General features: G+C 36.0%; 1 non-coding gene across 1 annotated transcript; it reads right to left on the reverse strand.

The window, feature by feature from the left end:
- Positions 1–23,910: 23,910 nt before the first annotated feature.
- Positions 23,911–23,982, reverse strand: TRNAC-GCA (transfer RNA cysteine (anticodon GCA)). Its single transcript has one exon. It is a non-coding gene; the product is annotated as a tRNA-Cys (tRNA).
- Between the last annotated feature and the right edge of the window lie 1,325 nt (positions 23,983–25,307).

Below are 25,307 nucleotides of genomic sequence, written 5' to 3' on the forward strand. Positions count from 1 at the left end.
AACTTTTAAGTATTTGGTTAAACACATCTTATTTGCCTTTCATAGTTGAAAAGCGGTTTTTTTTTTTACAAAAGCTGAGAATCTCTGCTTTTTGAAAAAACAGTTTTTTTTCCAACAGCACCAGCAAACAGCAATAACATACAGCAGATAAACCAAACGAACCCTACATCTTTAAACTCTATGCTCGTCTAAAAAAGTTAGCTCTTGATATACTCTTCGCTCCAATAGCAGTGGTAGTGCTATCAACAACAATGACAGTTAGTTCTATACATGTGACCCACTATCATAAAAAAGAATTGCAATCGCTAAACGATAGTGTGCAATACCGGTCAGCCATAGACCTTTAGTCACTAGATCTAATCCTCCACGAAAAATAAGAAATTATGAAAAAATAGTCAACATGCTTGAAGAAAAAAATGGAATTGTATAGAGGGGAGGAAAAGAGTTTTCTCTGATTTTAATTGATTGTTTTATTATGTCTGACCTATCATTCTATTTATAGGCTAAGTTTCCCTGTCCTTTAAGAATTCACAATTTCAGATATTAATTCTAATTTTCTGATTAGTCTTCCTAATTAATTAGGTAGAGTTATTTCAACTAGAATTCTTAATTATCGAATTTCTTAATTAGATAAATATCTAAATTCAATTAGGATTCCACCCGAATCTGACTTTAATCCGGACAAAAAATCCAATACATGTTAAAAAATTACGATATACATATATATAATATAAAAAAATTATCCATCATTAATAAAAAAAAAAATATTACTACTAATTTAAAGAAAATAATAATAACCTATAAATTGTTATTAGAAAAATAAATAAAAAATTACAATATCAATACAATCTTTAAACTATGAATTGTAAAATTGATTAAATAATAGGCAAATGATATATACAGCCCTAAGAGTTGTATATAAGCATTAATTCTTTATATGTTTTTAATAAAATAAATTAAAAATCTTAATTCTAAAGCATTTATTTGTATTGGAAATATAATTAATTTACTAGTTTTTATGAATATTTAATAAAGTATCAATAAATTGTATTATAAGATTATCTAGAAAAACCAAATTAACACTAATAATAGTAATTTATGGGTTTTTATTTACAGCCCTTAGGGCTATAAATATCAGGACCCTAAATAATATTATACTCCCTCTGTCCCATTATATAAGTCGTTTTAGAAAGTGATTTTTTTCCAAAATATAAATCATTTTGGTTTTCTAAGAATTTTTAGTTTAGTTTTTTGGTCCAAGCATTAAATTTTTTTTATCTTGATCTATGTGTTTTTTAACATTCCAATATATTTATTGCCCAACCATTACATGAGAGATGATTTTTCTTTTAAGTTAACTAATGTAAAATTCATTAATTAAACTCTACATTAATTGTATTTCTTGATTTGTGTAAAAATCTCTAGAATGACATATATGGGACGGAGGTAGTATAACATTTCGCATATTATTTTATTTAAAAAATGCTTAATTTTTAGATTAATTTTCAGTTGGAAAAGTATCTTTCAGTAATGTTGAGATGACAATGCATATGAATTTTTGGATCCAATTGGTCAAAATAATAAAAGCTGGCATTGATTTTGATTTGCATCATTATGATTGGTAATTACAGGAATGTATACTAATTGTAATTAAAATAATAATTATGCTATTTCAGACATAGTCGGTGACAAAATTGAAAAAGCATGTGCATCGTCGAACTAAATTAAGTTGATGTTTTATAGACATAATTTATTAATTTGTTTAACTAAATATGGAAGGAAAAAAAATGACTCAAAGTTCTTTTTTTATTATTAATTAGAATTAATTATCTGTTAGAGTAATAAAAATGGGATTTTTAAAAGATTCCAAACATATAATTAGAATAATAGGGGAAAATTGTGCAAATTATCCCTATTTATATTTTATTAGTATGTGGTATCAAATAAAAGTGATTTTTTTATTTTATAGTAATGCTTTCTCTCCATATAAATTCCATTAAACTTAGAAAAGAAAAAAGATTATGACAACTAAATACGCAATAAATTGTGAGGAAGGGATTAATAATGACAGAAATTGGATATAATATATGATCGCACTATTTGAGGTCAGCATTACTTATTCTAAAATGAAAAGTACAAAAATAAACCTTGTGGTTTGGTCCATTTTCGAACCGCATCCATGTGGTTTAAAAGTTTGCAAGTTGTCATTCCGTTAGCAAACATATACCAAATTGACTAACGGTGTTAAAAGTCAAAAGGAAAAGAGTTAATTTAGTCCTTATATTTATTTATTTTATAAATTAACTCCCCTTATTATCTACTTACCACAAACAAACCCCAAAATTAAAAATAAGAATCAAATACATCATCTTTTTCACTTCTCTTTTGATTTTTTTTTCTTTCTCACTCCTCTCACAAAATTAAAAATAAGAATCAAATACATTCAATTAATTAGAATCCACGTGAATAGTAATTCATAGCCCTTCTCAAAGTAGTCCTCACTGCCTCTTCCGTCAATGGTTCGGTCTCTTTCACTTTTACTTGACCCAACACTTCACCCAATCCATTGACGGAAGGAACCCAGAACAGGTCGCTACCGGTATCAAGCGCCACCATGAACTTCACTCCCGGCGTCCCTAACTCCATCGTCGTGTAATGCAAACTACAAAAATATCCACCAGGAATTACTTCTATTTTATAATTAACAAAAAAAACAATTCAAGAATCAAATGGAAGAACGAAACGCACAATCCTAAAGAGCTAATTCGAAACGTGGTATTCCCATCGGAGAAAGCAAGCGGAGAATCTCCATTGGAGAGTTTACGGCCGCGTAAGATATGATCACGGTGGGCCAATTCCTCATACTACTCAAAACTTCGTTTAGCTAGCCATTTCCCTAAGTGGAAGTAGCCATTGACGGAAGCAGACCAGTTTTTAAGTGAATCGGAGAAACGATGGTGCATCTTGAAAGTGAAGATGCTCCGGCCATCGCAGGTTTGAGGAAGAACAGATACTGGAAGAAGCAAGAAAGTGAGCGCGAACTTCAAAAAATATAGCATCGTTTGAGAAAAAGATATGCATTATAGAAAGAATAGCATGATTTGTTGAAGAACCCTAGCAGATCTTGGAATTGAGAGGGTAAAACGATAGTTCTTCTTTTCAAAGGGCTTTGTTTCTCTATGGAAGTTGGAGGAAGTTGGAAACTGAAAGGGCTGGTCTTTGAATTGATTAAAGTAGTGGATTCTAATTAATTGAATGTATTTGATTCTTATTTTTAATTTTGGGAGAGGAGTGAGAAAGAAACAAAAAATCAAAAGAGAGGTGAAGAAGATGGTGTATTTGATTCTTATTTTTAATTTTGGGGTTTGTTTGTGTTAAGTAGATAATAAGGGGAGTTAATTTATAAAATAAATAAATATAAGGACCAAATTAACTCTTTTTCATTTGACTTTTAACACCGTTACTCAATTTGGTATATGTTTGCTAACGGAGTGAAGTTCATAGTACCAACTTGCAAACTTTTAAACCACAGAGGTGCAGTTCGAAAATGGGTCAAACCACAAGGTTTATTTTTGTACTTTTCCCTATTCTAAATTATGTCACTATATATCATTTAATAAGTATTTTTATATGGTGCTACTCTTTTATATGATCATCTTCCAATTAAACTTTCTGTGTATGTTAGGATTCGAATTCGAAATCTAGATTATAGATTTTAGATTTTAGACCCTTAACTACACAAGTTGATAGTTATTATTATTATTGATATTGCAAATAAATTAAGATATTCTACTCTCTTTCTATAAAATATATATTAAAGTATATACAACATTATTATTATTATTATTAAGTTTTGTATTAATTTTTATTCCAATAATTAAAGAACAAAAAGAAATCTGATTCTGATTCCAGATTAAATCAAAGAAGGTATTATCACACGAATATAAACTCGCCACGTGGCATTTACGAAACCCGAGCCATCACCCGGAAAAAGAGAAAATGTAACGTCACCATGACAAAGCTGGTCAATACGACTCCGTATTTGAGACCTTGGCTCGGAAAGTATAAAAAGACCTAGGTAAGGATCCATCCACTACTTGAGTCACATTTGATCCCGTAAATCATAGACCTAGTGGGATTAAGGGATATCTGATCCCAAAATCGGACGCATGTTCACCAATCAATAGATTACACCTAGCACATCTCGTCCCTAAACTCATGACCGTCTTCTACAACTCGATCATAGTATAAATAGAGTAAGAACTGTTGAAACATCTTTCCACAAGATTTTGATTTGACAAAATCATCCATGATTAAGAGACAATTAAATTTAAGTGCTTTATTTTAATTGTACTAATCCGTTTGTTCAATGTTGAGTATAAATATAAATATAAAATAAAAGTAAAACAGGACAAAGTCAGCATGAGATGACAGAACAAGCTAAGCGGAATAATACTCAGTATAGAAGTCTCATGACCAAGCTAAGTGGAAACGAACCCAGCATCAAAAGATTGAGGTTTAAAATCAAACAGAGCTAAGTGAGATAGAACTCGGCATGAGAAGCCGTCTTAACAAATGTCTTACGAAGAAGAGCTAACTAAAACATAACTCATCATAGAAGTTGCCAAAGACAATGAACAAAGCTGAGTGAATCCTCAGGACAGCATGAAAGAGTTGCTCGCAAGACGACAAAGATTGCCGACCCTCTGCGCCAATAATTGAAACCTTTGAATTACGTAAAAGACACATTCTGAGATGTATGGGTCAATGGATTATTGGTAAAGGACAACTGGCACAAAAAGACAAGTCTGCAAGATAAAGACAAACCTGGCATCTGAAGAAATCAGAGGAAAAGGATTGGTCTGAGAATTCTGAAGCTGACCAGAGGCTGTCTCCTAAAAGAGCCGTTTTAACATTAACGGCTACATCATTTCAAAATGATCCGATCCCAGATTTTCTCCTATATAAGGACAATCAAAATCCCTGGATCATTGCCGATTGAAAAAAAATAAAAGTACAAGAGAGAAAAGATACAAAAGCACTTAGATACAAAAAGAGATCTTACACCCATCTTCCATTCTTTGTGTAAATGCTAGAGTGATTACTTGTAATCTTCTGAAGTGTTCTTTATTTGAAAAGGAACAAGTGTTTATCAATTGTAACATTGAGAGCGTTGTGCTGAGTGTTTGGTTGTAAACATTCAGTGGTAGAGAAATCTAGGTGCTGGGTTGTAGCACTTAGTAGGAGTTGAGTAGACGAATAGAGGAAGGTACTCTTGCATATTCAACTGCCTTATAATCGGTTTGTGCTCTACCTTTAAAGAGCTCAGTATTGGATTCTAAAAGCCCGGAGGACTCTGGGGACTGGACGTAGGCAGAGAGGCCGAACTAGGATAAGTAATACTGAGTAATCTCTAACACCCTCTCAATATATATATTTGCATATGTTGTAAGTTTACTCAGCATATAAAAGTGTTTAGAGTTGACTCTGTGTAATTGTAAGTGTTGAGATAGAAGCTGACCTCCAAGAGTGTCAATATCTAACTCACAAAGTAAAACAGCCTTAGTCAATATCCGGTCAAAGCTGTCTTGTAACATATCTGGCCAAGCTGACCAAAAGCTGAGTTGACAAACTCACCAAATAACTAAGTCAGCGTATTAATTAAACGAAAAAGTTACATTAGTTCCTAACCCCCTCTTGGAACTAATCACACGGGACCAACAAGTGGTATCAAAGCCTAAGCTCACTACTCAAAGATATAACCATCTTGAGCGGATCCCCATAAATGGCTGAGAACAGCACTCGTTTCCTTCCAGGGAACCAAACAACACAGATACTCCCTAAGGGATTATCAATCACTAGACCTCCCCTATTCTTTGGGTCCAATTATACATTCTGGAAGAATAGGATGAAAAACTTTATTCAAGCCACAAACATGAGTGCATGGCTTGCAATTGTTCAATGTCCACATGTGCATTATAAAACTGTTAACAATGAGAAAATTATTAAAAGTGAAGCTGAGTGGACAGAGGATGACCTCAGAAAATTACAAAATAATGCTTCGGCTATAAATATGCTTCACTGTGCTTTAGATGCTGTAGAATACAATAAGATTTCAGGATGTGAGTCAGCACAGGAGATTTGGAAGAAGTTGGAAGTGACTTATGAAGGCACAAGTAAGGTTAAGGAGTCAAAAGTCAATCAACATATGAGACTCTACGAGCTGTTTGAGATGAATGAGAATGAAGACATCTCAGAACTGAACTCAAGATTCACAAACATTATAAACGAGCTCAAAAGACTTGGAAAGAACTTCACTGAAGAGGAACATGTGAAGAAAATCCTGAGAAGTCTGCCTAAGAGCTGGCAAGCAAAGAAAACAGTCGTAGAAGAAGCTCAAGACTTGACTACCTATAAATATGACGAGCTGATCGGATCCTTGCTGACCCATGAAATCTCTATGAAAAACTTTGAAGCTAAAGAAAAATCCGAGGATAAGAAGCAGAAACCACTAGTGATGAAAGCTGACTCCACAGAAGCTGAGTCAACTGATGATGAGGAAATGGCTATGTTTACTGGAAAGATGAAGAAGCTGTTCAGAAGAAATGACAGAAACAGCAAACGGCTATACAAGAGAGGCGATAGGTACAAAGCTGAGTCTAGTGACAAATATAAGAAGGACAGCTCCAAGTCTGTCACATGTTTTGAGTGCCACCAAACTGGGCACATCAAGTCAAGCTGCCCAAACCTAAAAAGGGATAAGAAGGGAAACAAGAAGGCAATGGTAGCAACATGGAGTGACAGTGATGAGTCAACATCATCCGAAGCTGATGCAAATGAAACGGCAAACATATGCTTTATGGCCGATGATGCTGATCACTCTCAATCTGAGCAAGCTGACCTCTCTGATGAAACTGACCAGGAGGAACACAACAATGAGGTAACATCCCTACTTTTGCTTAGAAACAAAATGGTAAATGCCTTGAGTGATTTATATACACTAACTAAGAAGTGTAACAAGAAAATCAAATCACTCAGCAGGCAGTGTGACGAGATTGAAGAGGTCAAGTTGAGTGACCTCAGATATCTCCTCCAAGATAATGCAGACTTACATAGCAACATTTAAATAATGCATAAGTTTATCACGGAGGTTCAATCTGAGTCAAAGAAACTTAGAAAGGACATTACAACCTTACAGAGTCAAGTAAAAGGCTTAAATAAACATAAATCCCATGCTGAGTACTCAAGTACTAGTCAGCATAAACAGTTCACCTAGTGTGACTGTTGCGGGAAAAGGGGACACACAAAAGATGTGTGTTGGTTCAACAAGCGGATTGTCCAATGTGACTTCTGCGGAAGAAAAGGACATACCACTAAGGTATGTTGGCATGCTCAACATAACAATGCTGATCACACTCAGCATCACCCTAAAAGAGTAAGTTATTGTGACTTCTGTGGTAAAAATGGCCACACTATAAAAGTATGTCGTCACAAACTGAAATATGACTTTGCACCTGTTTATACTAACAAGAAAGGACCCAAAAAGAATTGGGTACCTAAAGATGAATAGTTTAAAATGCAGGTCAGCTTGACATGCGTGGAGAAGTCAAAGCTATGGTATATAGATAGTGCATGCTCAAGACACATGACAGGTGATGAAACACAATTCATCACACTAGAGCTTAAACGAGGAGGAAGTGTAAGCTTCGGAGACAATAAGAAGGGTAAGATAGTCGGCTCAGGTACTATCGGAGGTAACCCAACTATTGAGTCTGTCTCCTTAGTCAAAGGTCTCAAATACAATCTACTGAGTGTAGCTCAGCTTTGCAAAAGTGATAGAAAGGTTGTATTTGATGATACCAAGTGTCAAATACTCGAGGGAAATACAAATGAATTAATTTTAACTGCCCCTCGTATAGAAAATGTGTACATACTAAATTTAGAAAAACAGTTTTCCAAAAACATATGCTTGGTGTCCAAAGAGGATAACTCCTGGGTATGGCATAGAAGACTTGGGCATGTCAGCATGGACCTTCTTGCCAAATTATCTAGAAAGCAATTAGTTGAGGGATTATCCAAATTAAAATTTGAAAAAGATCAACTGTGTAAAGCTTATCAGCAAGACAAACAAACTAAAAAGTCATTTCATAGTAAGAATATTGTCTCAACCAAGAGACCATTGGAATTACTACACTTGGATCTTTTCGGACCTATCCAACCACTCAGCTTGGGAGGTAAGAAATTTTCCTTAGTCATTGTAGACGATTTCTCTCGGTACACTTGGATCATCTTGCTGAGTAGCAAGGATGAAACATTTGAGATGTTCACCACATTGATTAAAAGGCTTGAAATTGACAAAGACCTAAAAGTAGCTCATATCAGAAGTGACAATGGTGGAGAATTCAAAAACCAACAGTTTGATGAATTCTGTAAAGCCAGTGGTATTGACCACAATTTCTCAGCTCCTAGAACACCTCAACAAAATGGGGTTGTTGAGAGGAAGAATAGAACTATTGTCGAAATTGCTAGAACCATGCTGAGTGAAAATAGGCTTCCAAAGTACTTCTGGGGTGAAGTTGTCCACACAGTATGCTATATATTGAATAGGGCTCTAGTAAGACCTATACTTAAGAAAACCCCATGTGAACTTTGGAAAGGACGAAAGCCCAACATTGGGTACTTTCGTGCCTTTGGGTGTAAATGCTTTATACTCAATACAAAGGACAATCTTGCAAAATTTGATGCTAAAGCTGACGAAGCGATCTTCTTAGGGTACTCAATAAACAGTAAAGCATATAGAGTCTATAATAAACGAACTCAGGTTGTTGAGGAGTCTGTCCATGTTGAGTTTGATGAAGCTGACCCTGCAGGAAAGTCAACTCAGCTCACTGAAGATGAACCAAGCTCAGCTTCCGCTGATCAAAATGGAGCCTCTGAATCATCAATACAAGGGCTGACCAAAGGTAAGCAAGAAGTTGAAATTACATTTGCTGACCAGTCTATTCCTGTAGAGATTGTAGAAACACATGTTCCAAACGACACAACACTACCTAAGGAAATAAAAATCCCAAGAGGACACTCAGAAAAATCTATTCTTGATGCTGCTTACAACAAGTTGATGACTAGAGATCAGCTTAGGAAGTTCCTCAGCAACGTAGCATTCGTCTCGATGCATGAGCCAAAGAACTTTGCTGATGCTGAGCACGATGAATATTGGATCAATGCTATGCAAGAAGAACTTGATCAATTCACCAGGAATGAGGTATGGGATTTAGTACCTAAACCTAGGAATCAAAAGCCTATAGGAACCAAGTGGGTCTTTAGAAATAAACTAGATGAGCACGGAAACGTAATAAGAAACAAGGCTCGACTTGTAGCCCAAGGATATAGTCAGCAAGAGGGTATTGACTATGGAGAAACTTTTGCACCAGTTGCTAGGTTAGAAGCAATACGTATATTGTGTGCTTATGCTAGCTTCATGAACTTTAAGTTATACCAAATGGATGTTAAAAGTGCATTTCTTAATGGGTTCATAAATGAAGAGGTATATGTTAATCAACCTCCTGGGTTTGAAGATCCAAAATTTCCAAACCATGTTTATAAACTCAAAAAGGCCTTGTACGGCCTAAAGCAAGCTCCAAGAGCTTGGTATGAGAGGTTGACCAACTTCCTGCTGACCAGGAACTATGTCAGGGGAAAAGCTGACACAACCCTGTTTATTAAGAAAAAAGGTGAACATACCCTACTTGCACAAATATATGTGGATGATATAATATTTGGTGCTACTGACGAATCTTTGTGTAAAGAATTTAGCAAACAGATGCAAACTGAGTTCGAGATGTCCATGATGGGTGAACTCAACTTCTTCCTTGGACTTCAAATTAAGCAAGGTAAGAATGGCATCTTCATAAGTCAGTCCAAGTACACAAAAGAAATGTTAAAGAAATTCGATATGGAAGATTTCAAACCCATGTCAACCCCAATGGGTACTGATACTGTCCTATGCAAAGATGAGAAGAGTAAGTCAATAGATAGTAAACTTTATCGAGGTATGATAGGATCCTTACTTTATCTCACAGCTAGTAGACCTGATATACAGTACTCAGTATGTTATTATGCACGATATCAAGCTGACCCCAGGGAATCTCACCTAGTTGCTGTAAAAAGAATTTTTAGATATTTGCAAAGCTCAGTTAATGCAGGTTTATGGTATCCAACCTCAAATGACTTCACACTCATTGGATATACTGATGCTGACTATGGACGAGATAAGCTAGAACGTAAAAGTACTTCAGGAGGATGTCATTTCCTTGGAAGCTGTCTAATATCTTGGTTCAGCAAGAAGCAGTCATCAGTAGCCTTGTCTACAACTGAAGCTGAGTACGTAGCTGCTGGAAGCTGTGTTGCACAAGTTTTATGGATTAAGCAGCAGCTTGAGGATTATGGAGTAAAAACCGAAACAATAGAGATCAAATGTGACAACAAAAGTGCCATTGATCTGTCCAAAAATCCAATCCAACACAGCAGGATGAAGCATGTCAGCATAAGGCATCACTTCATCAGAGATCACGTACTAAAAGGTGAGATCAAGCTGACCTATGTGCCAACAGATGAACAGCTTGCAGATATCTTCACCAAGCCATTGGCTCGTGAACAATTCAACATACTAAGTGAAGCTATCAGTATGTCTAATCCTCTTCTGTAAATTCTATGTGAAAATTTGAACGTTGAGTGATTGCCATGCTGAGTTAATTCAAAATTAGTAAATATACATGTTAAGTGATTATTCTGAGTAAATGCACATGCTGTGTAATCACCCTATGCTGAGTAGATACACATGTTGAAGTGATTATCCCATGCTAAGTTACTAAGAGAAGAACTTCATCTACATAGAACTAGGTACTCAGTATCACAAATGCTAGCAAAGCTGAGTTAAAACCCACTTGCACCATTAAACGCTAACACGTGTAATAAATAGCTCATAGGATAACTCAAGCAATAATGGGAAAACCCATTCGCCGAATGTGTCATAAATGACAGAATCTCTGTCGATTGAACGTCCCTAGGTGAAACGGCTAGTTCAACGAATAGGATCAATGTCAATCTCTTTAAATAGTGGAAGATTTCCCACTTAATCCTCTTTACACTTGAATCTTTTGGCATTCGAACCCCTCTCTCTCTAAAAATAAAAATTCCTCAAAATCTCTGAGAAAGAAAATGTTGAACTCTCAAAATGTCTCCGGTGGTGATTCCGGCAAACATCACACCGATGAAAATCCCAAATCCCTTGTTCTTAACAAAAACCCTCAAGCTAACCCAGCAAGCTCCTCGAAACAACAACAACCCAAGGCTAGAATCATGGTAAAGGTTCACAAGAAAGTCAACAATCTCAAAGTCCTAAAATGCCGGTGGTTTTCTCCCAGCTTCATCACCCCCGAGAAACCATTCTGTGAGTGGATCGAGAAAAACGGTTGGGCAGGACTTTTCTCTCTCCCCGGAACTACCTATCCTCGCCTGGTTAGGGAATTTTACTCCAGTCTGTTTGTGGATGAAGACGATGTAGACTACTTGGTAACCCATGTCAAGGGCCACAAGATAACAATCACACCATCCTACTTGGCAACCCTGCTAAATCTACCAGAAGAAGGGACTGAGTTTAGAACAACAAAGGAAAAGCTTGATCATGTCAAGGGATTCTGCAAACCCAAAAACCACAAAGGAGAGATACCCAGTACCTGTATGGGACAAAACCAGAAGATGGCACACTCCATACTGACCAACTTCATCTTCCCTAAACTCAACTCAGCCTCGTCTGCCTCCAACTTCGAGCAGTGCTTTATATGGCACATGCTGACCTACAGCCCACTCAATATGCCCATGTTTCTGGTTGGTGCACTTCAACATGGAGGTAAGAAACTTAGACTAGGTTCTCTAATCACCAAAATCCTTGAAGATCACAAAATAGAGACAATCACTGAGACTAAGAGTTTGGGAACAGAAATAACCGTGGCTCTGCTGTTTGGGTTGCTATTCAACCAACCTTTGAAAGGAATTGAAAGTGCTGAGGAAGATGAGGAAGAAAATGATGCTGAACAAGAAATCGAAGCTGAGCAAGAAGCAGATGATGCTGAGCCAGAAGGTGAACCTAAGAAAGGAAAGGAAGTCCTTGCTGAGTCACCAAAGGCAAAGAAGAAGAGGAAAGCACTTGAAACGTGCACCAAGGACATCTCTTCCGTCCCAAAGAAGAAGCGGGCCATAGCTAAGGGCAAGAACGTTGATACTGACCAACCTCAGGTTACACCTAGGTCAGCAGAGAAAAGAAAAGGGCAAGCTGAGCCTGAAGAAGGAAGTGATGACACCCCAGAACAACCTCTAAAGAAGAAGCGTCGAATTTCTGGCTTGAATATTGTTGAAGCTGATCCCATTGATTGGGTTGTAACATCCAAGACACACTACGCTCAAAGTCTTGGAATTGACTTGGAGAAAACTCCAGTTGAGCAAATAGAAGAAGAGGAAGAACAGCAACAGGATGCCAATCAGCCTGATGTTGAGGAAGAAGTTCATACTGAGTCAGATAATGTTGAGCAACATCAAGCAAAAGATGCTGAACAAGAAGGAGATGATCAGTAAGAGGATAGGCTCACACAACATGAAAGTCTAGATGACATTCAAGCTGACCTGTCTCCTCCCAAAGCTAAGTCATTCAAAAGGCTCAAGAAGAAGGCCTTCAAGGGACCAGTTATTGATCTACTCATAGATTCTCCGCCTCTGGACCCAATCACCGATATGTCTGATATTCAGTTTGAATACTTCTCCCACACCATTGAGTCTCCTCCTAAAGAACCGGCCAACAATCAAGCCTCTGTTACTCATATTGAGGAACAAGCCAAGACTCCAGAGGATCCAACATCTGCCGAGCAAGAACTCGAAGTCACAGCTACTCAAAAAGGAGACCAAACCATAAATCCACTTGCTCAAAACTCAGCTCCTGGTACTGAATTACCTCAAGGAACAACTGTTGATCACTCAACTCAAGCTGATAAGCAGCCAACTCCACCACCATCCAGCTCAACTTCCATACCTGCTTCTGAGACAAATCCAACTGGTCAATTTTCCTATCTTAGTGCAACTCAATCTGGCCGTCGCATCGTAGAAACTGCTCAATCCCTTCTCCAGGAGTTCAACACTTCTGATGCTGCTGGGTCTGCTCATCCTGAGTCATCTAACACCTCATCCATCGCTCAACTTCTTAATGAAATCAAGGGGCTTAAGGACCTTATAAGTGTTATGACATCAGTTCAAACACAGCAACCCAAGCAAGACCAAATTGCGAAGATGGCCGAGCTGCTCCTTCTCATGGTCAATCACATGGATTCACTTGAAGGAAAAATCAACACTCTCTCTATGGTCAATCCAGGATATGTCACTTCAGCTGAGTTAGCCCAACACTTTGCTAAGCTGACTACAGAGCTGACCCATCTACCGTCTATGGGAAATCCTGAATCTGCCACATCTGCTGAGTTACAAGAATGCTTTGCCAAGCTGACTGCTGATCTTACTTGTACACGTGAGTTAGTTTCTTCTTCTTCTCAGTGTACAATTGACCAACTGAGTGAAGCGATAAGTCTACTCAACGTAAACAAAGCACAGATGGATGTTGACCCCATCACTCATGAAACCCTTCTGAGCTTCTCACAAACCATACTTCGCTCAATACGCTACACAAATGCTCAACGGTAATTCTACGACTCAGCTCTCCTCAAGATGTACCATCAATCCTTTTCTCAGCTCACTGCGTCCATCTCTTGGATCAGCAAATCTCATGAATGCCTCATCAGCATGATGAGCAGCTCCTTATGAGTTCCTCGAAATGTTCAGGATGACTGTGTTCCAGTTATTGATGGCTTAAGTGAGAGTACAAGAAGGTTGAAGCGTTATTCCAACGCTCTGTCTAGAGCTGCTAGAAATGATACGTTCATTCCTCCTCCCTCCGATGATGGCAAAACGGGGGAGAAAAGCTAAGATGGAACTCAATATGCCGGTGGTGCATTAGGAAGTAAAGACAAAGGGAAAGGCAAGTATGCTGAAGCCAGTCTGAAGAAGAAGAAGTAGTCTAGTTTAAAATTTGTGCTTAGTCTAGTTTAAAATTTGTGCTTAAATATTTGTGTCCTATATCAAGTACATTTATGGTAAATTTATGGCAAGCATCACTTTATCCAACCTGTCTTACATACCATGCTTAGTAGATATACTGATCTGTCCAAATTGAACAAACAAATCATAATGAAACATACTCAGTATACATCCTCACACATAAGTAAACTGAAGTAATAAAATGTTTCTAAAAATGATCATTTCTGAAAAACTGATCTAGTAGATCTCAGAAGGTCTAGGATTGAACCTAGTCAGTACAAACATCTTTTCTTGGAAAATTTAGAGTTAAGTTAATAGATGCAACCCTTACGGGGGAGCAATTTCAGAAATATGAAAAATAAATCAATCATGGGGAATTTCAAAACTGAGTTCCATAATTTTGCATTTTGCCAACATCAAAATGGGGGAGTTTGTTGAAACACCTTTCCACAAGATTTTGATTTGACAAAATCATCCATGATTAAGAGACAATTAAATTTAAGTGCTTTATTTTAATTGTACTAATCCGTTTGTTCAATGTTGAGTATAAATATAAATATAAAATAAAAGTAAAACATGACAAAGTCAGCATGAGATGACAGAACAAGCTAAGCGGAATAATACTCAGTATAGAAGTCTCATGACCAAGCTAAGTGGAAACGAACCCAGCATCAAAAGATTGAGGTTTAAAATCAAACAGAGCTAAGTGAGATAGAACTCAGCATGAGAAGCCGTCTTAACAACTGTCTTACGAAGAAGAGCTAACTAAAACATAACTCAGCATAGAAGTTGCCAAAGACAATGAACAAAGCTGAGTGAATCCTCAGGACAGCATGAAAGAGTTGCTCGCAAGACGACAAAGATTGCCGACCCTCTGCGCCAATAATTGAAACCTTTGAATTGCGTAAAAGACGCATTCCGAGATGTATGGGTCAATGGATTATTGGTAAAGGACAACTGGCATAAAAAGACAAGTCTGCAAGATAAAGACAAACCTGGCATCTGAAGAAATCAGAGGAAAAGGATTGGTCTGAGAATTCTGAAGCTGACCAGAGGCTGTCTCCTAAAAGAGCCGTTTTAACATTAACGGCTACATCATTTCAAAATGATCCGATCCCAGATTTTCTCCTATATAAGGACAATCAAAATCCCTGGATCATTGCCGATTGAAAAAAACAAAAGTACAAGAGAGAAAAGATACAAAAGCACTTAGATACAAAAAGAGATCTTACACCCATCTTCCATTCTTTGTGTAAATGCTAGAGCGATTACTTGTAATCTTCTAAAGTGTTCTTTATTTGAAAAGGAACAAGTGTTTATCAATTGTAACATTGAGAGCGTTGTGATGAGTGTTTGGTTGTAAACATTCAGTGGTAGAGAAATCTAGGTGCTGGGTTGTAGCACTTAGTAGGAGTTGAGTAGACGAATAGAGGAAGGTATTCTTGCATATTCAACTGCCTTGTAATCGGTTTGTGCTCTACCTTTAAAGAGCTCAGTATTGGATTCTAAAAGCCCGGAGGACTCTGGGGACTGGACGTAGGCAGAGAGGCCGAACCAGGATAAGTGATACTGAGTAATCTCTAACCCTCTCTCAATATATATATTTGCATATGTTGTAAGTTTACTCAGCATATAAAAGTGTTTAGAGTTGACTCTGTGTAATTGTAAGTGTTGAGATAGAAGCTGACCTCCAAGAGTGTCAATATCTAACTCACAAAGTAAAACAGCCTTAGTCAATATCCGGTCAAAGCTGTCTTGTAACATATCTGGCCAAGCTGACCAAAAGCTGAGTTGACAAACTCACCAAATAACTAAGTCAGCGCATTAATTAAACGAAAAAGTTACATTAGTTCCTAACCCCCCCCCCTTGGAACTAATCACACGGGACCAACAAGAACAACTCAATGTACATTACTTCATTCATTCATTAAGCTTGCACCTTAGCTTTGGTTTACTGTTGTGTTCATCCTCAAGTCTTAACTCAAACTAATTTAGGTATCAGAGTGGATTAGCCCGAAAAATGGCCCCCATTTAACCTTATTTCTCTCTACTGGCAGGTTAACAAGTGGATGTACATTATTCAACCACATAAAATTAGCACAGTGAATATGGAACAAATACATGAATACAAGATACACTACTTCATTCATTCATTAAGCTTATATTAGCTTTTATTTACTATTATGTTCCTTCTCGAGTCTTATGTCAAACTAACTTAGATATCAAAGTGGGTTAGCAGGACTATGGACCCCTTTGACATTGTTTCTGTCCAATTGCAGATTTACAAGTGGACTTACATGATTCAACCACATCGAATTGGTGCAGTGCGGTGAACATGGAACAAAATAATGACTTACTTAAGTAGTTCCATCCAACTCTCATCCTTGAGTGCACTCCCTACGACTGAGTCCAAATTGTATCGGAAGAAGAAGCACGCCGACAACTTTAGGTCGATCACGACCTAGCTCTAGAAATGGTGAAGGATACTGAAGCCCTAGATGCCTAACAACAAAGGCTCTTAGGCGCAATCTTCGGACGAACATCAGAAAACCTGAGATCTCTTCATGACGTTGTTAGTGTTATGTGACAAGAACACACCATCCAAATAGTAGAAGTTAAAGATAAGCTAGAGATAGTAAAGGAAACTATCAGGAACATGAACAAATTTGAGAATACCAACTGCTGACACGGAAACCACACTATCCGAAGTTGTCATCGTCAGCAAGACGGATCACCAAGAGATCGACTAAGGGATTTTACAGACCAATCAAGGGGACACGAAGACTCCCTAATAAGGCTCCACAGATACATAACTCCCCCCACACAAAACGCAAGGAATGTCAACAAGCAATCCCTCGAGAGATCGAGCCATTTGGAGATGAAAAACAACCCTCCCCGAACAATAGGACCCTAGACTCAAACTATAGAAGGACAAGACAAAGATCTGTTGAGTCCTATTTTGTCAGTCTGGAAAAGATAATTGAACCCAAAAGTTAGGATCGATGGGCGCCCAAGGAAAGGAACCTCTTGGTAAAAGGCGAGCATTCTGAGGCCAAGTTTGATGCAATCCAAAAAGAATTGGATAAACTCAAGAGTATAATCACTTAATGAGGGATAGTCTCCAAGCATCCTGGCATAACAGAGGTAGAAATACTGTTATGCAAGAGGATCATGACCGAACCCATGACCAAATGGTTCAAATATTTGCTGCTAAAAGAGCAAAACGAGATAGGGGACCTCACTACTCACATAAAAAAAATTCCTGACGAGCTATGGATACTACCATGACAACGGATGATGTGATGTTCTGTCTATTTTCCATTACCTTAAAGGATGTTGCCTCCTACTGATATGAGCAGCCCAGCAGAAATAATCATGAGCTTCAATGAGATTTTAGGACTCTTCACCGACCACTTAGTAATGTCTATCTCTGATAGAAAAACCATGCAGGATCTCAACTATCTAGTCCAACATGAAAATGAAACTCTCAAAGTCTACATGGAAAGATTTCAGTAGGAAGCCATTCAGGTCAAAGTACTGAATATGGAAGGAACAGTTGCCTTAGTAAAGAGTTATCCTGAGAGCTAACCACCAATATACCTCAAACCTTCAAGGCCCTAATGACTTGGGCAAGGCATTTCTATAAATGGGAGGCTCACAAGCTAAATCTTTTATTGAAAGATAGGGCCACCTCCACCAACGTATATAGGTAGCCTAGCAACCACAGAGACTGAGACTAAAAAAAAAGTCACGAGAGCATTTGGAGAGATCAACGATCTCCTTGAACACTCCTAGGGAAGAAGTCTTGTACTGGATAGAGAGGAACAATAACCTATCCTCCAAAAATGAAGAAATCGCCTTCACACAATAATGGGGCATAATGCAACTTCCATAAAAATGAAGGGTACGACACAAAAGATCGTAGGAAGCTCATTATCGAGCTAGAGAAGTTGGCTGCCTGAGGAAAGCTAGATCATTTTTAAAAAAATAGGGCGAGGCTTGGAATTCAAGCAGAAATATATACATGATAAGGATAAACACACCCGAGGCATTATTAATGTCATCTCTGGAGGACCTGGTCCTATGCGGTCATCTAAAAGAAAAAGGCTCTCTGAGAATGAGAGGCTCGATGCGTTAAGGTAAAACTTCTCATTTGGAAGAACAATGAATACCCCTAAAAAAACACATGATGATGAGGTGGTAATCCAAGTTCGGATCGAAGACTTCAAGGTTTGTAAGTTATTGGTGGATACTGGAAGCTCATCCAACATCATCATGAGAAAGCCTACGAGGCACCTCACCTTGAACTAAGTAGGTTGAGACCCACGAAAGATCCATTAATAGGAATTAGCAGATACTCAATCCCTCTATTGGCTAGTGTTATCATGAAAGTCGAGATCAGGGATGACCAACCCACTTAGCGGTTGAAAGAGGAGTTCGTGGTTATAAATGTTGGTCTACCATATATTGTGATAGTAGGATGACCCCTAATGTCTAATTCAGGAGGCACCTTTTCCATTCAGCACCAAGCATGGTAGATCCCCACATCTAGAGGAATGACCATCGCCTAGGGAAATAAATTGATGGCCCAAGAAACATACATAGCATCACTCAAAACAAAGCCATTAGAAGTCAAGCCCATCGAGGAAGAAATAAAAAAGGGCAAAACTAGTCAGGGCCTTAGAATTTTTCTTGCTAGAAGAAGGCAAGTCGATACAGATCTCAGCAGAAATCCCTTCTCCCCGTAGAGGAAGAGATTTGTCCAAATACGATATCAAATTTAGAGGTAACTTACAAAAGGCTGTCTGAAATGTCATTTGCATCCACAAGAGTTCTGGATCTTTATGACTAGTTTTATGTTGAATGGATTAAAAGACTGTTTAGTTGAGTCATGATTTCATTCCTTCGTCCATGCTCGCCACACATATTTGATGTGGACTATTCCAATGTGAGATTTTTGGAATCATTTCAATGTTTGAGATAAGATAGAAAAATGATCAAAGAGGGGCTATGGACCAATGATCCTACTCCGTGCTTAAGTCACTAAAGCTAATGGGGGAAAATGAGACAAAAAAAAGTACGTAGGCAATATTCAAAGAGAATGTTACCTTTTGGTGTATTGTGTACCTTTTTATTTAGAGAGCGATGAAATTGTGCATCCTACATGAGTTGGAGCCCACGTAGCAACTACTTAATGAAAAAAATTTAGTTTCAACCTATAACGATAGTACAAGACACAATCATCATTCGTAATTCAAGGCGTAAGATTAGGGTAAATTACATATGTGGTGTACAATCTTTGTCATTTTTCACACTTTGGTGTACAACCTTCAGTTTTGCACATAAAATTGTACAACATTTTTGTGACTTCCCACTAAAGTGTACAACTAATAATTGTGACAGGTCAACATGAAGTCAATGCATCACGTCAGCAATTTGACATCTCTAAAAGTCAAAAGTTGACCGGTCAACACGAATTCAACGCGACACGTCAGCAATTTTGATTGGTCAATATGAAGTTAACGTGCCACGTCCGTAATTTTGACTTTTAGGGAGGTCAAATTACTGACGTGGTGCGTTGACTTCGTGTTGATCGATCGTAATTACCGGTTATACACTTTAGTGGGAGGTCACCAAAAGACTGTACACTTTTATGTGCAAAATGGAAGGTGTAAACCAAATTATAAAATAAGGCAAAAGTTGTACACCACGTATATAATTTACTCTGTAAAATTATGATTAAATATGCATGACTTCACAATCTTCCTTAACTCATCCACGTGTCATTAGCTTTACTTCTTTCAAATAGTGGTAGTTACATATATATATATATATATATATATATATATATATATATATATATATATATATATATATATATATATATATATATATATAATTGAAGTCCCAAAACCATGAAGTTATGGTGGAGTGGTAAAGGCTCCTCCTTCATTAACCAAAAGCCTAGGGTTCGATCCTCATCTTTGGGAATGGAAAGAATTTCCGTGGCTAGCAATCTCATCCATAGAATGCAAACCATCTGCAAAAGGTGATAGTCACTACTGTCGGCGGTGGATACCCTTACGAACCAAAAGAAAAAATTTAAGTCCCCAAGCCTTTTGTTTTTCTTTTTGTGAAATATAGATTTTAATGGTTTTGATAGCTTTCAATTGAGTGCACTATTTAGTATTGATGAAAAGTTATTGCTTGCTAGAAATGCCATCACCTTATATAATTGATTGTGTAAGAAAAATAAGTAAAAAGGTTCCAATTCACACTTCAAATATAATAAAATTGAGTTTTCCATAGAAGAAAGAAGAAAAGTATTATCTATCCAACTTAAGTAAACTTGAAGTAGACTCAATAATGGTCCACCCCCATTTTCCACACATTCACATTCTTTTTTATCATTTGCATTCAAAGTCTTTGACTCATCCCTTTTATATATTTGAAAAAAAAAACCCTTTCAAAAATATTAATGGATGTATTACAAAAATAAGGATGCAGTTTTGTGTATTTGTGATTTAAAAGTTTACAAAATTGTTATGGTATAAAATAATATTCATAAACACATATTCTCGTAGTAGATTAATAAGGACATTTGGAATAAAGGAGTCTCCAAATTAAATTAAATAGAAATATCGTCTATCAGACATGTGTACTAATGGAAAGACATCTGAATCTGGTTCAGATTAAAACTCGTCAAGATAAAGGAAACCCAAATCAGGTATAACATAAATTACCTAAAATACGTTCAGGTGTCTTTTGAGAAATCTAAAAATAACATCGTTGATGAATCTGCCATGTATATCCTATAAATACGACCTAAACGTTATAAGCAGGTACACGTACACATTGCTTAGTACTATATTCTACACTCTGCTAACTTAGATATTGGAGTGGCATCGTCATCAACGACATCACGATGTGTATGTGTATGTGAGAGTTTCTCTACTTGTAATTTGTAAATAGAGATATTCATTAAAATATCGAAATTTTCGTAGTGGCAAAACTTCAGAATAAAATTTCAAAAAAAAAATGCTTAAAATTCAGAACAAAACTTGTAACTAGAGTTACTCTTAATCCACTTCCTAAAAATAATATAAACAATTGATTTTTAGTAATTTGAGGAGTGACTAATAACTATCATCTTCAAGAATACTCATCATACACATTCCTTATTTGTTATTTTATTTTAAAATTATTAAAAATTGTTATATTTACCAATAGTGAGAGGAAATAGACTCATCAATAATAAAGTATTAATAAAAAAAATGAAATAAGGAGAGGATTATGAATGAAAAGAGGTTCCTCAATAATAGAAAGGATGTGAAAAAGTGATTTGAGAAGTTACTAAAAAACTGTTAAAATTGATTTCTAACTCTCTCTATCTCTCCTCATATTTTAAGAGTCCAATTAAAACGTTGTTAGAAATGTTGTTCGCAAGTTTACGAGGTATAACATTAATTTATCGTTGTATTCAAAAAATTTATCACAATTTTAGAGCTATTAAATTTAATATTGAAGTACTTACAAATAAGTGAATTAAAAAAAACAGTCTTGCAAATTTACACTTGTCAAATTTAAAATTTCAATATGTTCTTAATTATTGATAAAAACTAGATCTAATTCAGTCACTCAAGTATAATTTTATGAAACAGTAGAGTTAATATTTCAGAATAATTTTAACAATATTTAACCAATTTCATTCATTTTCAATCAATTGTATATACTTTCGGCCACTTTTATACACTTTCAATCATTATCACATGATATATATCGTTTATCTTTTTCTTGGTTTTCTTTCAGTTTCATCTAATTTCAGCTACTTGTAATATTATGTGTATCCAAAATGCATGGAATCCTTGATGTTAATATTTCAGAACATTATGTGTATAAAAAATGTATGGATACATTGAAGTTAATTTCACTAACTCAAATGTAATTTTATGAAACATTGGAGTTTATAATTCAAAATAATTTTAGTAAAATTCGATCAATTTCATATACTTTCAATCACTTGCATAAATTTTAAGTCACATTTATATACTTTCAACCACTTTTACTTATAATCTTTTCCGGGAGATTAGAGCTATCTGTTTACATATTTCTATGAGAAAATGGTAGAATTTGGCTTTTATAACTGCTGTTTGGTACATTTGGTACATCAGGAATATAGCTATTTTTGAAAATGATCTCCCTTCAATCCAAATCCTTCAGAATCGGCTTCACTTTTACATTCAGGAACCAAAATGGATTGTCAATTTGCCGAGCCGTGCTAGGCCTCCGCCAGACCCTATCATTGGTCGATGGTGCACGCCGCCGTCGGGTTGGATAAAAGTTAATACCGACGGCGCGACGGATGGTGCGCCGGGTATCACCGGAGTTGGTAGGATTTTCAGAAATTCTCGTGGTTTTGTTATTGACTGCTATGCTATTAACCTCTCTAGTTTCTATGCGCACATTGTTGAGTTGTCTGCCATTATTTTTGCAGTAGAATCTGCCTGGGAACGGGGGTGGCACAATCTTTGGATTGAATCGGATTCTACATATGCGGTGGATATGCTAAACAAAAGGATTACCATGGCTCCCTGGAAAATTAGACAAGACTGGCTTCAGTGTTTATCTAGATTCTCGAATATGAATTGCAAAGTCACTCATATCTATCGAGAGGACAATCAGGCGGCGGATCAACTTGCCCATTTTGGCAAGACGGCTACGGCTCTTACATAGTGGCATTCGGCTCCTCATTTTTGTCAATCGTCTGTTTTTGACGACCTATGTAATGTTGCTCATGTTCGTTTTCCTTAATTTTTCTGTTTTGAACCTTTTTTATTTTCCTTTTCCTCCCTTTGTAATTTTTCTTTTTTTTTATTAATAATATTTCGGGTTGATTTGGTGTGTTAGGGGTGCCAACCTAGTTGGGATGTCTAACCACTTAATTGCGTCCCAATCTTTCATGCAAAAAAAACCACTTTTACTTATTGTTTATTTTTTTTTATCGTGTTTGATTGGGTTTCACCCAAATTCAATCACATGTAATATTATGTGTATCCAAAAAGTACGGGCTCTAGTTAATATTTCACTTGTAACATTTTAATGTAATAGATTGTATATTATTGCCTTTTCTATTCTCTTATTATTATAATTACAGAAATAGACTGGATATTATTGTCTTTCATATTCTCTTATTATCACAATTACAGAAATAGAATGAATATTATTATTTTTTATATTCTCTTATCATGTTAAATTATCTTAAATTGGACTAAATGATTGAAAAAAAAAGGCAACATACGAACAATTTGATATAATTAGGTAAAGAAAAAAAAACTAAAAATAGAAAAAAAAAATGGGGAAGAAAATTAAATTGATTAAATTATTCTAAAATATTAATTATAATGCTTTATAAAATTATATTTAAATATGTTTAAATTTAGTTTTATATGAAATTTTATTAAATTTAGTCTTAGCTTAAATCAGTTTAATTTGGCTTAAAAGGAATTTAATTTATCCAAATTTCAAAGAAAAAAAAGTTCATAAAAAAATTCCTTAAAAAAACTAATTTATCTAACTTTCATAAAAAAAAAGTTCCTTTTAATAATGGCAAGTGATTAATACCAATGAGTTTAATATATATTGTTAAATTAAAAAAAAAAATCTTTGAAGAAGAAAAATACAAACTAAGAAGAAGAAGAAGGTGGGATGTGTAATACTGATAAGGAAGATGGGTAACGTGGCAAGCGTTTAAAATCCAGAAAAAATAAAAACAAAAAAAGGGCCCTACCGGGTTCGAACCGGTGACCTCTTGATCTGCAGTCAAATGCTCTACCACTGAGCTAAGGACCCATGTGCTTAATGCTTGCAAAATATATATATTAACAGACAGTAAAGTGTAACTGAAAGATATTTATTTAGACAGTTGAAAATTACGATGAAACCATTAGAGATACACATTTTTCTTTATCCTCAACAAAATAGAATCTTAAATTATTTGGAATGAATCATTTTAATTATGGATCAAAAAAAAAAAAAACCACGCATACTACATTATTAGCTAGATATGATTCATCTCTATTATTAAGAAAAGGGTCCTGATATTTACAGCCCTAAGGGCTGTAAATAAAAATTTATTAATTACTATTATTAGTATTAATTTGGTTTTTTAAGATAATTTTATAATAAAATTTATTAATACTTTATTAAATATTTATAAAAACTAGTAAATTAATTATCTTTTCAATATAAATAAATGCTTTAAAATTAAGATTTTTATTTTATTTTATTGAAAACATGTGGAGAATTAATGCTTATATACAACCCTTAGGGTTGTATATATCATTTGCCTTAAAAAAATATAATTTATCTCCAATTGTATAGTTAAAATATATATATTTTACAAAAATTAATTGGAGTTAAGGAAATAAATTTAGAGGATTTTTTTTATATATATTTCTTCAAATTGATACTTGCTTAAGGATTTCTATCATTCACATGGTAATAAAGTTTTTCTAACTATAACACCTAACTAATGTTATATATGAGCCTTAACATGCGGTTTCCGCCTATTGGACTCTTTGAGTGCAATTAGGTTTTCTGGCCACCCCTAACTTTCTGGTGACCTGTGAATATCGTTAACTATATTGTCTGATGGTGGAGGATTTAATGGAGATGTGGAAGCGATAAAAGTTTTCTGAAGACGAAGAAATAGAGATCTCCCTGAATGCAAATACATACACAAATGCAAGAAAGAAACGGGTAGGGAGAATGTTATCTTCAAAAGATACGGAAAGAGAATTAGTTAGTCTGAGAGAAGTGGAAGGCGTGAACCAATTATCTGAGGTGGACTTATGCAATTGTGAGTTCGATATCCACCTTATTGATATGCCCCTGCATTGCACAGACCATGATTCAATTATGAAGGTTTCCATCTGAACGATGAAGCCATACCTCTCAGGCTGATGACGTGTTCTATCAGACCTTCTAGGTTCCTGTGTAACTGGTTCAGCCTCTTTATTTTCTTAAGGATCTGAAATGGTCACAGATGCAGCTGAATTAGTACAAAAATGCTCGGATTGCAAACATTTTGCACCAATCATACAATTCCTTGCCACGGCCACGAGGGTTATTCAACCAACTTAGCCCTTTGCTATGTGGGGGTGTTGATATCGTGT

This window comes from Euphorbia lathyris, chromosome 3, assembly GCF_963576675.1.
Source record: "Euphorbia lathyris chromosome 3, ddEupLath1.1, whole genome shotgun sequence".
Classification (NCBI taxonomy): domain Eukaryota; kingdom Viridiplantae; phylum Streptophyta; class Magnoliopsida; order Malpighiales; family Euphorbiaceae; genus Euphorbia; species Euphorbia lathyris.